Raw genomic sequence first — 12,698 nt, 5'->3', positions numbered from 1 at the left:
AATGTCTATCATTCCATCTTTTTAAAGTGTTATGTGTGTATATATATATGTATGCATACATATATATACTTTTCATTTAAAATTGAATCATTCAGTATATAACACAACCTGCGTTTTCATTTAACAGTATTTCTGTATTACTACATATTCTTCTAAAATATAATTTCTTTTTTATTTTATTGAAATACGGCTGATTTACAATGTGTTAATTTCTGCTGTACAGCAAAGTGATTCAGTAATACATGTATATATTCTTTTTCATATTCTTTTCCATTATGGTTTATCACAGGATACTGAATATAGTTCCCTGTGCTATACAGTAGGACCTTGTGGTTTATCCATTCTATACATGAGTTTGTATCTGCTAATCCCAAACTCCCAATCCTTCCCTTCCCCATCCCCACCCTGCCTTGGCAACCGGAAGTCCGTTATCTGTATCTGTGAGTCTGTTTCTGTTTCATAGATATGTTTCATTTGTGTTATGTTTTAGATTCCACCTACAAGTGATGTCATATGGTATTTGTCTTTCTGATTTACTTCTCTTAGTATGATAATCTCTAGGTCCATACATGTTGCTGCAAATGGCATTATTTCATCCTTTTATATGGCTGCGTAATACTCCATTGTATTTATATACCACGTCTTCTTTATCCATTCATCTGTTGATGGACATTTAGGTTGTTTCCATGTCTTGGTTGTTGTAAATAGTGCTGCTATGAACATAGGGTGCATGTGTCTTTTTTTTTTTTGCGGTATGCGGGCCTCTCACTGTTGTGGCCTCTCCCGTTGCGGAGCACAAGCTCCGGACGCACAGGCTCAGCAGCCATGGCTCACGGGCCCAGCCGCTCCGCGGCATGTGGGATCTTCCTGGACCGGGGCACGAACCCATGTCCGCTGCATCAGCAGGCGGACTCTAAGCCACTGCACCACCAGGGAAGCCCAAATGTGTCTTTTTGAATTAGAGTTTTGTCTGGATATGTGCCCAGGAGAGGGATTGCTGAATCATATGGCTACTCAATCTTTAGTTTTTTGAGGAAATCATACTGTTTTCCATAGTGGCTGCACCAATTTACATTCCCACCAACAGTGCAAGAGGGTTCCCTTTTCTCTACACCCCCTCCAGCATTTTTTATTTGTAAATGTTTTAATGATGGCCATTCTGACCAGTGTGAATTGATACCTCATTGTAGTTTTGACTTGCATTTCCCTAATAATTAGCAACAATGAGCATCTTTTCATGTGCCTATTGGCCATCTGTATGTCTTCTTTGGAAAAATATCTATTTAGGTCTTCTGCCCATTTTTTGAAAAATATGGAACGCTTCACAAATTTGCATGTCTTCCTTGTGCAAGGGGCCATGCTAATCTTCTCTGTATCATTCCAATATTTTAGTATATGTGCTGCCGAAATGAGCACAATATAATTTCTTATGTTGTGTGTATATGCCAAATTTAGATTGTTTCCAACTTTTTTGCTCTTACAAATAGCTCTACAATAAATATCCTTGTGGTTAAATTGTTTTTGCAATTATCTGTTTACTTACTTGATCTAAATTCCTAAAAGAGGAATTGCTAGTCAACCTTCTTAAGATTGCCAAATAGCCTTCCAGAACGTTTCTACCAATTTATTCTCCTTCCAGAAGTGTGTGAGAGTATGTGTTTCCCATACCCTTGACAACATTGAGTGTAATAATTTTTTAAATCTCTACTGACTTAAATAGTGAAAAATAAAGATTAAAGTTCTGTATTCACATTTCTTTAAATGCTAATGGAGGTAAAGGTTTTGTTCATTTTTTTATTAGTATTTGCATTTTTTTAAATAAATTGCAGGAAGAGGTAAGATCTTTGATGGCAGAGACTTATGAGTTTTTGTTCATTTATGTCCCAAGCACCTACAACAGTGCCTGTCAAAGAATAAGCACTCGACAAATATTTGTTGAATGAATTAAAGTGTCCAACAATTTCTAAGAGTTCTTTAGCTATCAAAGGAATTAATATTTAGGATGGGTTTCAGATATTTTTCTCAGTTTATCATGTGCCTGTCAGTTTTATTTATTGTATTCTCTGCTACGTACAAGTTTTTAAAAATCAGTTTTCCCTCTTTGTGTCAGGATATTACATATATCAGGACTGTGTGTGTGTGTGTGTGTGTGTGTACACATTTTTTTCCAACTATTTTTTACATTTTGAATCATGTGTACCGTATTTTACTCTATAGTGTATTTGATTTTCTTAGTTTTTTCAGATAGGCAAATGTCTTCTGCAAAAAAATTCTTTTTCTCTTTTTCAATATTTATACATCTCATTTCATTTTTCTTATTACTATTCTTTAAATTCCAAAAAAATGCCTAATAATAGTGGTTACAGTGGTATCTTTGTCTTGTTTTTTGACTTGAAGAGAAATATTTCTTATTTGGGAGATATTTATTTCAAGATATTAATTTCAGGATTCTTAAGTTTTTTCTACTTAAGAGGGTTTTTTAAAAATCTGGAATAGAGTTTGGATTTTACCAAATGTTTCGACAGCAGTATTTTTGATATTTTGACCTTAATATTTTCCTTGTTCTAGTAATATGGTTAATTATATTAATAAATTTCCTGAAATTATATCATTCTTATACTCCTAGAATAAACTCACTTGGACATACTATATTTTATAACTCTAGTTTTGATTTGCTAATATTTCATACATATTATATTCATAGTTATACATTTAGTCTATAGTTGTCCCTCTTTAAGGCTCTAATATGTCAAGTTTTGGTACCAAGGTTATACTAGTTTTTTTTGTTTTTTGAGGTGTTTTTTTTCAGTATGCGGGCCTCTCACTGTTGTGGCCTCTCCCGTTGAGGAGTACAGGCTCCGGACGCGCAGGCTAAGCGACCATGGCTCACGGGCCGAGATGCTCTGTGGCATGTGGGATCTTCCCAGACCCGGGCACGAACCCGTGTCCCCTGCATCGGTAGGCAGACTCTCAACCACTGCGCCACCAGGGAAGCCCTATACTAGTTTCGTAAAATAAATTGTAAAGCTTTTATTTGCCTCCCTTTTAATAAGTTTCATAGCGTAGAAATTATGTGTTCCTTAAAGATGAACACATATGAAAAGACTTGCTAATAAATTTCTCTGGATCCAGTACTTTAACAGTAGGTCTTTTACCTTTTCCATGCTTTTTGTTCTGTGTAGACTGTCAACTTCTTTTATACAAACTTGGCCATTTGTGTTTTCATTTTAAAATTTTCATTTAATCATGATTTTTACATTTATCAACATAGAGATGTAAATTATATTTTCTTAAAAGTTTTCACAATTTCTTTTGTATTTTTGCTTAAATCCACTTCTCATTATTGATATTTTATATTGGATTTTTTATTTTGGGGGTTAGTTCTCTTTCTCTCCTTTCTGGCTTTGATTATGCTTGAGGGGAGCTTGCCAGTGTAATTAGCCCTGTTGAAAGAATGGATTTTGGACTTACCATCATTTCTCCACTTTTTTAATGAATTAAATTTGCTTTAAACTTTATGCATCCTTCCTCCTGCTTCTCTTATATTTCTCTTTCTGGATCGAGTTAAATGCTTAATTATTTCTATGAGGTGGTTTTTGTTTTTTGAATTTTATTTTATTTACTTTTTTTTACAGCATGTATAATTAGTCATCCGTTTTATACACATCAGTGTATACATGTCAATCCCAGTCGCCCAATTCATCACACCACCACTATCACCCCCCACCGCTTTCCCCCGTGGTGTCCTTACGTTTGTTCTCTACATCTGTGTCTCTGTTTCTGCCCTGCAAACCAGTTCATCTGTACCATTTTTCTAGGTTCCACATATATATGTTAATATACGATATTTGTTTTTCTCCTTCTGACTTACTTCACTCTGTATGACAGTCTCTGGATCCATCCACGCCTCTACAAATGACCTAATTTCATTCCTTTTTATGGCTGAGTAATATTCCATTGTATTATGTACCACATCTTTATCCATTCGTCTGTCAATGGGCATTTAGGTTGCTTCCATAACCTGGTTATTGTAAATAGTGCTGCAATGAACGTTGGGGTGCATGTGTCTTTTTGAATTATGGTTTTCTCTGGGTAGTGGGATTGCTGGGTCATATGGTAATTCTAGTTTTAGTTTTTTAAGGAACATCCATACTATTCTCCATAGTGGCTGTCAATTTACATTCCCGCCAACAGTGCAAGAGGGTTCCCTTTTCTCCACACCCTCTTTAGCATTTGTTGTTTGTAGATTTTCTCATGATGCCCATTCTAACTGGTGTGAGGTGATACCTCATTGAGGTTGTGATTTGCATTTCTGTAATAATTAGTGATGTTGAGCAGCTGTTCATATGCTTCTTGGCCATCTGTATGTCTTCTTTGGAGAAATGTGTATTTAGGTCTTCTGCCCATTTTTAGATTGGGTTGTTTGTTTTTTTAATATTGAGCTGCATGAGCTGTTTATATATTTTGGAGATTAATCTTTTGTCAGTTGCTCCATTTGCAAATATTTTCTCCCATTCTGAGGGTTGTCTTTTCATCTTGTTTGTAGTTTCCTTGGCTTTGCAAAAGCTTTTAAGTTTCATTAGGTCCCATTTGTTTATTTTTGTTTTTATTTCCATTACTCTAGGAGGTGGGTCAAAAAAGATCTTGCTGTGATTTATGTCAAAGAGTGTTCTTTCTGTGTTTTCCTCTAAGAGTTTTATAGTGTCTGGTCTTACATTTAGGCCTTTAATCAAGTTTGAGTTTATTTTTCTGTGTGGTGTTAGGGAGTATTCTAATTTCATTCTTTTACATGTAGCTGTCCAGTTTTCCCAGCACCACTTATTGAAGAGACTGTCTTTACTCCATTGTATATCCTTGCCTCCTTTGTCATAGATTAGTTGACCATAGGTGCTGTGCGGTTTATCTCTGGGCTTTCTATCCTGTTCCATTGATCTATATTTCTGTTGTTCTGCCAGTATCATTTTGTCTTGATTACTGTAGCTTTGTACTATAGTCTGAAGTCAGAGAGTCTGATTCCTCCAGCTCCGTTTTTTTCCCTCAAGACTGCTTTGGCTATTCGGGGTCTTTTGTGTCTCCATACAAATTTTAAGGTTTTTTGTACTAGTTCTGTAAAAAATGCCATTGGTAATTTGATAGGGATTGCATTGAATCTGTAGATTGCTTTGGGTAGTATAGACATTTTCACAATATTGATTCTTCCAATCCAAGAACACGGTATATCTCTCCATCTGTTTGTGTCACCTTTGATTTCTTTCATCAGTGTCTTATAGTTTTCTGAGTACAGGTCTTTTACCTCCTTAAGTAGGTTTATTCCTAGGTATTTTATTCTTTTTGTTACAGTGGTGGCTGGGAGTGTTTCCTTAATTTCTCTTTCTGATCTTTCGTTGTTAGTGTATAGGAATGCAAGAGATTTCTGTGCATTAATTTTGTATCCTGCAATTTTACCACATTCATTGATTAGCTCTAGTAGTTTTCTGGTGGCATCTTTAGGATTCTCTATGTATAGTGTCATGTCATCTGCAAACAGTGACAGTTTTACTTCTCCTTTTCCAATTTGGATTCCTTTTATTTCTTTTTCTTCTCTGATTGCTGTGGCTAGGACTTCCAAAACTATATTGAATAAAAGTAGTGAGAGTGGACATCCTTGTCTTGTTCCTGATCTTGGAGGAAATGCTTTCAGTTTTTCACCATTGAGAATGATGTTTGCTGTGGGTTTGTCATATATGGCCTTTATTATGTTGATATCGGTTCCCTCTATGCCCACTTTCTGGAGAGTTTTTATCATAAATGGGTGTTGAATTTTGTCAAAAGCTTTTTCTGCATCTACTGAGATGATCATATGGTTTTTATTCTTCAGTTTGTTAATATGGTGTATCACATTGATTTGCGTATATTGAAAAATCCTTGCATCCTGGGATAAACCCCACTTGATCATGGTGTATGATCCTTTTAATGTGCTGTTGGATTCTGTTTGCTAGTATTTTGTTGAGGATTTTTGCATCTATATTCATCAGTGATATTGTTCTGTAGTTTTCCTTTTTTGTAGTATCTTTGTCTGGTTTTAGTATCAGGGTGACAGTGGCCTCGTAGAATGTGTTTGGGAGTGTTCCTTCCTCTGCAATTTTTTGGAATAGTTTGAGAAGGATGGGTGTTAGCTCTTCTCTAAATGTTTGATAGAATTCACCTGTGAAGCCATCTGGTCCTGGACTTTTGTTTGTTGGAAGATTTTTAATCACAGTTGCAATTTCATTCCTTGTGATTGGTCTGTTCATATTTTCTATTTCTTCCTGGTTCAGTCTTGGAAGGTTATACCTTTCTAAGAATTAGTCCATTTCTTCCAGGTTGTCCATTTTATTGGCATAGAGTTGCTTGTAGTAGTCTCTTAGGATGCTTTGTATTTCTGTGGTGTCCATTGTAACTTCTCCTTTTTCATTTCAAATTTTATTGATTTGAGTCCTCTCCCTCTTTTTCTTGGTGAGTCTGGCTAATGGTGTATCAAATTTATCTTCTGAAAGAACCAGCTTTTAGTCTTATTGATTTTTGCTATTGTTTTTTTTGTTTGTATTTCATTTATTTCTGCTTTGATCTTTATGATTTCTTTCCTTCTGCTAACTTTGGGTTTTGTTTGTTCTTCTTTCTCTAGTTCCTTTAGGTGTAAGGTTAGATTGTTTATTTGAAATTTTTCTTGTTTCTTGAGGTAGGCTTGTATAGCTATCAACTTCCCTCTTAGAACTGCTTTTGCTGCATCCCATAGGTTTTGGATCATCGTGTTTTCATTATCATTTGTCTCTAGGTATGTTTTGATTTCCTCTTTGATTTCTTCAGTGATCTCTTGGTTATTTAGTAACATATTCTTTAGCCTCCATGTGTTTGTGTTTTTTATGTTGTTTTCCCTGAAATTCATTTCTAATCTCATAGCGTTGTGGTCAGAAAATATGTTTGATATGATTTAAATTTTCTTAAATTTACTGAGGCTTGATTTGTGACCAAAGATGTGATCTATCCTGGAGAATGTTCCATGCGCACTTGAGAAGAAAGAGTAATCTGCTGTTTTTGGATGGAATGTCCTATAAATATCAACTAAATCTGTCTGGTCTGTTGTGTCATTTAAAGCTTCTGTTTCCTTATTTATTTACATTTTGGTTGATCTGTCTATTGGTGTAAGTGAGGTGTTAACGTCCCCCACTATTATTGTGTTACTGTCAATTTCCTCTTTTATACCTGTTAGCAGTTACCTTACGTATTGAGGTGCTCCTGTGTTAGGTGCATATATATTTATAATTGTTATACCTTCTTCTTGGATTGATCCCTTTTCATTATGTAGTGTCCTTCCTTGTCTCTTGTAACATTCTTTATTTTAAAGTCTGTTTTATCTTATATGAGTATTGCTACTCCAGCTTTCTTTTGATTTCCCTTTGCGAGGAATATCTTTTTCCATCCCCCCACTTTCAGTCTGAATGTGTCCCTAGGTCTGAAGTGGGTCTCTTGTAGACAGCATATATATGGGTCTTGTTTTTGAATCCATTTAGCAAGGCTTTGTCTTTTGGTTGGAGCATTTAATCCATTCACGTTTAAGGTAATTTTCAATATGTATGTTCCTATGACCATTTTCTTAATTGTTTTGGGTGTATTTTTGTAGGTCCTTTTCTTCTCTTGTGTTTCCCACTTAGAGAAGTTCCTTTAGCATTTGTTGTAGAGCTGGTTTGGTGTGCTGAATTCTCGTAGCTTTTGCTTGTCTGTAAAGCTTTTGATTTCTCCATTGAACCTGAATGAGATCCTTGCTGGGTAGAGTTATCTTGGTTGTAGGTTCTTCCCTTTCATCACTTAAAGTATATCATGCCACTCCCTTCTGGCTTTTAGAGTTTCTGCTGAGAAATCAGCTGTTAACCTTATGGGAGTTCCCTTGTATGTTATTCGTCGTGTTTCCCTTTCAGCTTTCAGTAATTTTTCTTTGTTTTAATTTTTGCCAATTTGATTACTATGTGCCTCAGCATGTTTCTCCTTGGGTTTATCCTGTATGGGACTCTGTGCTTCCTGGACTTGGTGTCTATTTCCTTTCCCATGTTAGGGAAGTTTTCGACTATAATCTCTTCAAATATTTTCTCTGGTCCTTTCGCTCGCTCTTCTCCTTCTGGGACCCCTGTAATGTGAATGTTGTTGTGTTTAATGTTGTCCCAGAGGTCTCTTAGGCTGTCTTCATTTCTTTTCATTCTTTATTCTTTCTTCTGTTCCGCAGCAGTGAATTCCACCATTCTGTCTTCCAGGTCACTTATCAATTCTTCTGCCTCAGTTATTCTGCTACTGATTCCTTCTAGTGTAATTTCCATTTCAGTTATTGTATTGTTCATCTCTGGTTGTTTGTTCTTTAATTCTTCTAGATCTTTGTTACACATTTCTTGCATCTTCTCGATCTTTGCCTCCATTCTTTTTCTGAAGTCCTGGATCATCTTCACTATCATTATTCTGAATTCTTTTTCTGAAAGGTTGCCTATCTCCACTTCATTTAGTTGTTTTTCTGGGGTTTTACCTTGTTCCTTCATCTGGTACGTAGCCCTCTGCATTTTCATCTTGTCTGTCTTTCTGTGAAAGTGGGTTTTGATCCACCGGCTGTAAGACTGTATTCTTTTTTGCTTCTGCTGTCTGCCCTCTGGTGGATAAGGCTATCTAAGAGGCTTGTGCAAGTTTCCTGATGGAAGGGACTGGTGGTGGGTAGAGTTGGGTGTTGCTTTGGTGGGCGGAGCTCAGTAAAACTTTAATCTACTTGTCTGCTGATGGGTGAGGCTGGGTTCCCTCCCTATTGGTTGTTTGGCCTGAGGCGATCCAACACTGAAGCCTACCTGGGCTCTTTGGTGGGGCTAATGGTGGACTCTGGGAGGACTCACTCCAAGGAGTACTTCCCAGAACTTCAGCTGCCCGTGTCCTTGATCTCACGGTGAGCCACAGCCACCCCCCGCCTCTGCAGAAGACCCTCCAACACTAGCAGGTAGGTCTGGTTCAGTCTCTTATGGGGTCACTGCTCCTTCCCCTGGGTCCCAATGCACACACTACTTTGTGTGTGCCCTCTAAGAGTGGAGTCTCTGTTTCCCCCAGTCCTGTCGAAGTCCTGCAGTCAAATCCCGCCAGCCTTCCAAGTCTGATTCTCTATGAATTCCTCCTCTCGTTGCTGGACCCCCAGATTGGGAAGCCTGACATGGGGCTCAGAACCTTCACTCCAGTGGGTGGACTTCTGTGATATAAGTGTTCTCCAGTTTGTGAGTCACCCACCCAGCAATTATGGGATTTGATTTTATTGTGATTGCGCCCTTCCTACTGTCTCATTGCACTTCTCCTTTGTCTTTGGATGTGGGGTGTCTTTTTTGGTGAGTTCCAGTGTCTTCCTGTCGATGATTGTTCAGCAGTTAGTTGTGATTCCGGTGCTCTTGCGCGAGAGAGTGACAGCATGTCCTTCTACTCCACCATCTTGAACCAATGAATTATTTCTGATTTTGTTGTTTTATTAATAAACATACTTGAGACTCTGATTTTGTTTATTGCACACAGCTGTGTTAGTCAATTTTTGCTAAGTTATGCTTCAGGAACAAATATTCCCTGAAATCTCATCAGTTTCCAACATCCAAGGTTTATTTCTCTTTCACATTAACAACACATTATTTCAAGACACTGCAGCTCTGATCAATGTCTTCTTCACTCTGAGATGTAAGCTGAAGAAACAACTTCATATCTGGGACATGCTGTTCTCATGGCAAAAGGAAAAGAAGAACAGTAGCTGAGACCTCTGCTTGGATAGAGCACACATCACTCCCATTCACATTCTAATGGCCAAATCAATATCAAGTGGGGGTGGGGGTGGGACAGTACATCACAGAGAAGGTAGTAATAATTGGGAAGAGTAATACAGTCTACGTCAAAACTTTGGCAATGTCCTAGAGTTGGAGAGTTAATAGTCTTACAGTCAATTTTTTAAGTAGTCTCCAGCTACAGTTTTTATTCTTTTCATTCTCTTATGTTTGTAAGTGTATTTTTTATTTTATTTTTTATTTTTTAAAGATGTTGGGGGTAGGAGTTTATTTATTTATTTATTTTTGCTGTGTTGGGTCTTCGTTTCTGTGCGAGGGCTTTCTCTAGTTGTGGCAAGCGGGGACCACTCTTCATTGCAGTGTGCAGGCCTCTCACTATCGCAGCCTCTCTTGTTGCGGAGCACAGGCTCCAGACGCGCAGGCTCAGTAGTTGTGGCTCACGGGCCTAGTTGCTCCGTGGCATGTGGGATCCTCCCAGACCAGGGCTCAAACCCGTGTCCCCTGCATTAGCAGGCAGATTCTCAACCACTGTGCCACCAGGGAAGCCCTGTAAGTGTATTTTTTAAAGTTTCAAGTTTTAAAAACATTTTGCTTTAAAATTTTTTTTTTTTTTTTTTTTTTTTTTGCGGTACGCGGGCCTCTCACTGCTGTGGCCTCTCCCGCCGCGGAGCAACAGGCTCCGGACGCGCAGGCTCAGCGGCCACGGCTCACGGGCCCAGCCGCTCCGCAGCATGTGGGATCCTCCCGGACCGGGGCACGAACCCGCATCCCCTGCATCAACGGGCGGACTCTCAACCACTGCGCCACCAGGGAAGCCCTAAATTTTTTAATATTTGCTTTTATTTCTAGTTTTATTGCATCCTAGGCAGAGAACATAGCCTGTACAACTTCCACTCTTTGCAATGTCTTGAATTCTCTTTAATGTCCTCATAAATGATTGACTTTCATTCAGTGTCATTGGAATAGTTACAGAGTGATGAGAGCACCTGCCCACCAGTTGTGTCTGAAAGGCAGTGTTTTGTTGCAGATCATTTCTTAATGTATAAAACAGGTATTTGCTTCACTTAGTTTTTTCTCTTAAATTTTTCTTTGTCTGATATTAATATTGCCAACATTGTTCTTTTTGCCAACATTGTTCTCCTTGTCTTTGCACATATTTTTGCCTATTCCTTTTAAAATTTTATTTTCAAATTTTCGGTGTCACTTTGTGTGTCTCTTATAAACAGAATATAAATTATTTTTAACTAAATCTAAATATCTTTGTATTTTGTGATGTGAGTTTAGAAATCAGTAGTTATTGTGAATTTAATAATCTTGTACTTGCTGTGTTCATTTTTCTCTTACATATAAATATGTGTGCACCTGCTTTTCCAGTTCTTTTAAATAATAATAGCATATTATAAATACTGAAATTTTCCCATTTGCAGATAGACAAGCCTCTCTAGAAATGTACAGATCCATCCTTGCTTGACTTTGGAAAAACTGTTATGCCAAGTAAATCCAGCTGAAGTGTCAATACTTCTCAAGAGTGCAAACTCACTTTTTAAAAATGCATGCAAGACATTCTCTCCCTGAGACTTGGTGTAGATAGCGAAAAAGAAGGGAAATAAGGGCCACAGAGCTAGTTGCTATATAAGAATAAGCATAAAGTTTATTTGAATACTTGCAACAGTTTTGAATTGGTTTCACAAGTTCTCTCTGCCCAAGATCCTTGGCTATTTGACCACATTAACAATATTAATCTTTAAAAAAATTTTTCGTATTAAAAATTTTATAGCTTTATCAATATATAAATGATTTTAAAACTGCACATATTTAATGTATACAATTTGATGAGTTTGAACATAGACATAGAGCTGTGAAACCATCACCACAATCAAAGCAATAAACTTATCCATCACCTCCAAAAGTTTCTTAGTGCCCTTTTGTTTTGTTTTGTTCTGTTTTATGGTAAGAACACTTAACATGAGATTTACACTCTTAACAAATTTTTGAAGTGTACAATACAGTATTGTTAGTCTTCATGTAAAAGTTACCATCACTGGTTTCTGTGCTCCTTGGACCAGCTTTGGGCAACTGAACTTTGAGCAGTTTGACTGCAGGAGGAAATAGGCTGCCCATAAAATTTAGAAAATGTGTAGGTGGGCTCCAAGCTGGTACCCAACCCATGCTTGCCCACCTGCTCCTTGAGCTTACCTCGTAACCGAGTAAGATAAACTCCCTAACACCTGGTACTTAACCATGGTCTAAACTGGTAGCAGAGCCTACTCTGCCCACTGCTTCTTCAGAAACCAGACATGGGGCTGTTCTGACTGTTGCCTGTCTTTGGATTTTTACCATTTTCAGATGGATGTGCCTGTGGTGTTAGGAGAAAAGCAAGTCCAGAGAGCATGTTCTGTGAGGGCACAGGACAAAGACCTCTAGCCCATTCTAAATGCTAGCAAGCTTCCTGATGGAGAAGATGGTGCCTGCTGGGCTGATGGAGAAGGCACAGGTGGGTTCAAAAGGGGAGGGAGAGGGGCAAGGGGCGCCTTCAGTCGTCTGGCCCAATGCCAGGCTACCAGGTTTGGTAATCATGGCGGTGGCCCTGAACTGTCTTTTGCACACTACTAAAGTATAATCTTCAAAAAGTTAAAAACATGACTTCTGTGCAAATCTAAAAGGAATGTGTCAAAGATTTTATGTGACATTAATTAATGGGAGAACCTATAATATGTCAAGGCTTTTTCAATGGAGAATTTGAAGAACAGAGATACCTATAGGCAATCAGAAATGCTGAAAAGAACTGCTAGTAAATGCAAAACTGGTTAATATCTGAAAGGGCAATAAAATGTAATGTTTGGGGTTATCTTTTCTGTAGCCACTGGATGAGATTCATTTGCTTTGCTGTGGACAAGAATC

General features: G+C 37.8%; 1 non-coding gene across 1 annotated transcript; it reads right to left on the bottom strand.

The window, feature by feature from the left end:
- Window positions 1-1,306: 1,306 nt before the first annotated feature.
- LOC115801754 (U6 spliceosomal RNA) lies at window positions 1,307-1,416 on the bottom strand. Its single transcript, XR_004022093.1, has one exon. It is a non-coding gene; the product is annotated as a U6 spliceosomal RNA (small nuclear RNA).
- Window positions 1,417-12,698: the final 11,282 nt, after the last annotated feature.

The sequence above is a fragment of the Delphinapterus leucas genome, chromosome 9 (genome assembly GCF_059928025.1).
Source record: "Delphinapterus leucas isolate spDelLeu-1000000601 "Yukka" chromosome 9, BTC_Dleu_Yukka2, whole genome shotgun sequence".
NCBI lineage: Eukaryota > Metazoa > Chordata > Mammalia > Artiodactyla > Monodontidae > Delphinapterus > Delphinapterus leucas.
Note: the sequence above shows the minus strand (reverse complement) of the source record. Positions and strands in the feature narration are given on the sequence as shown.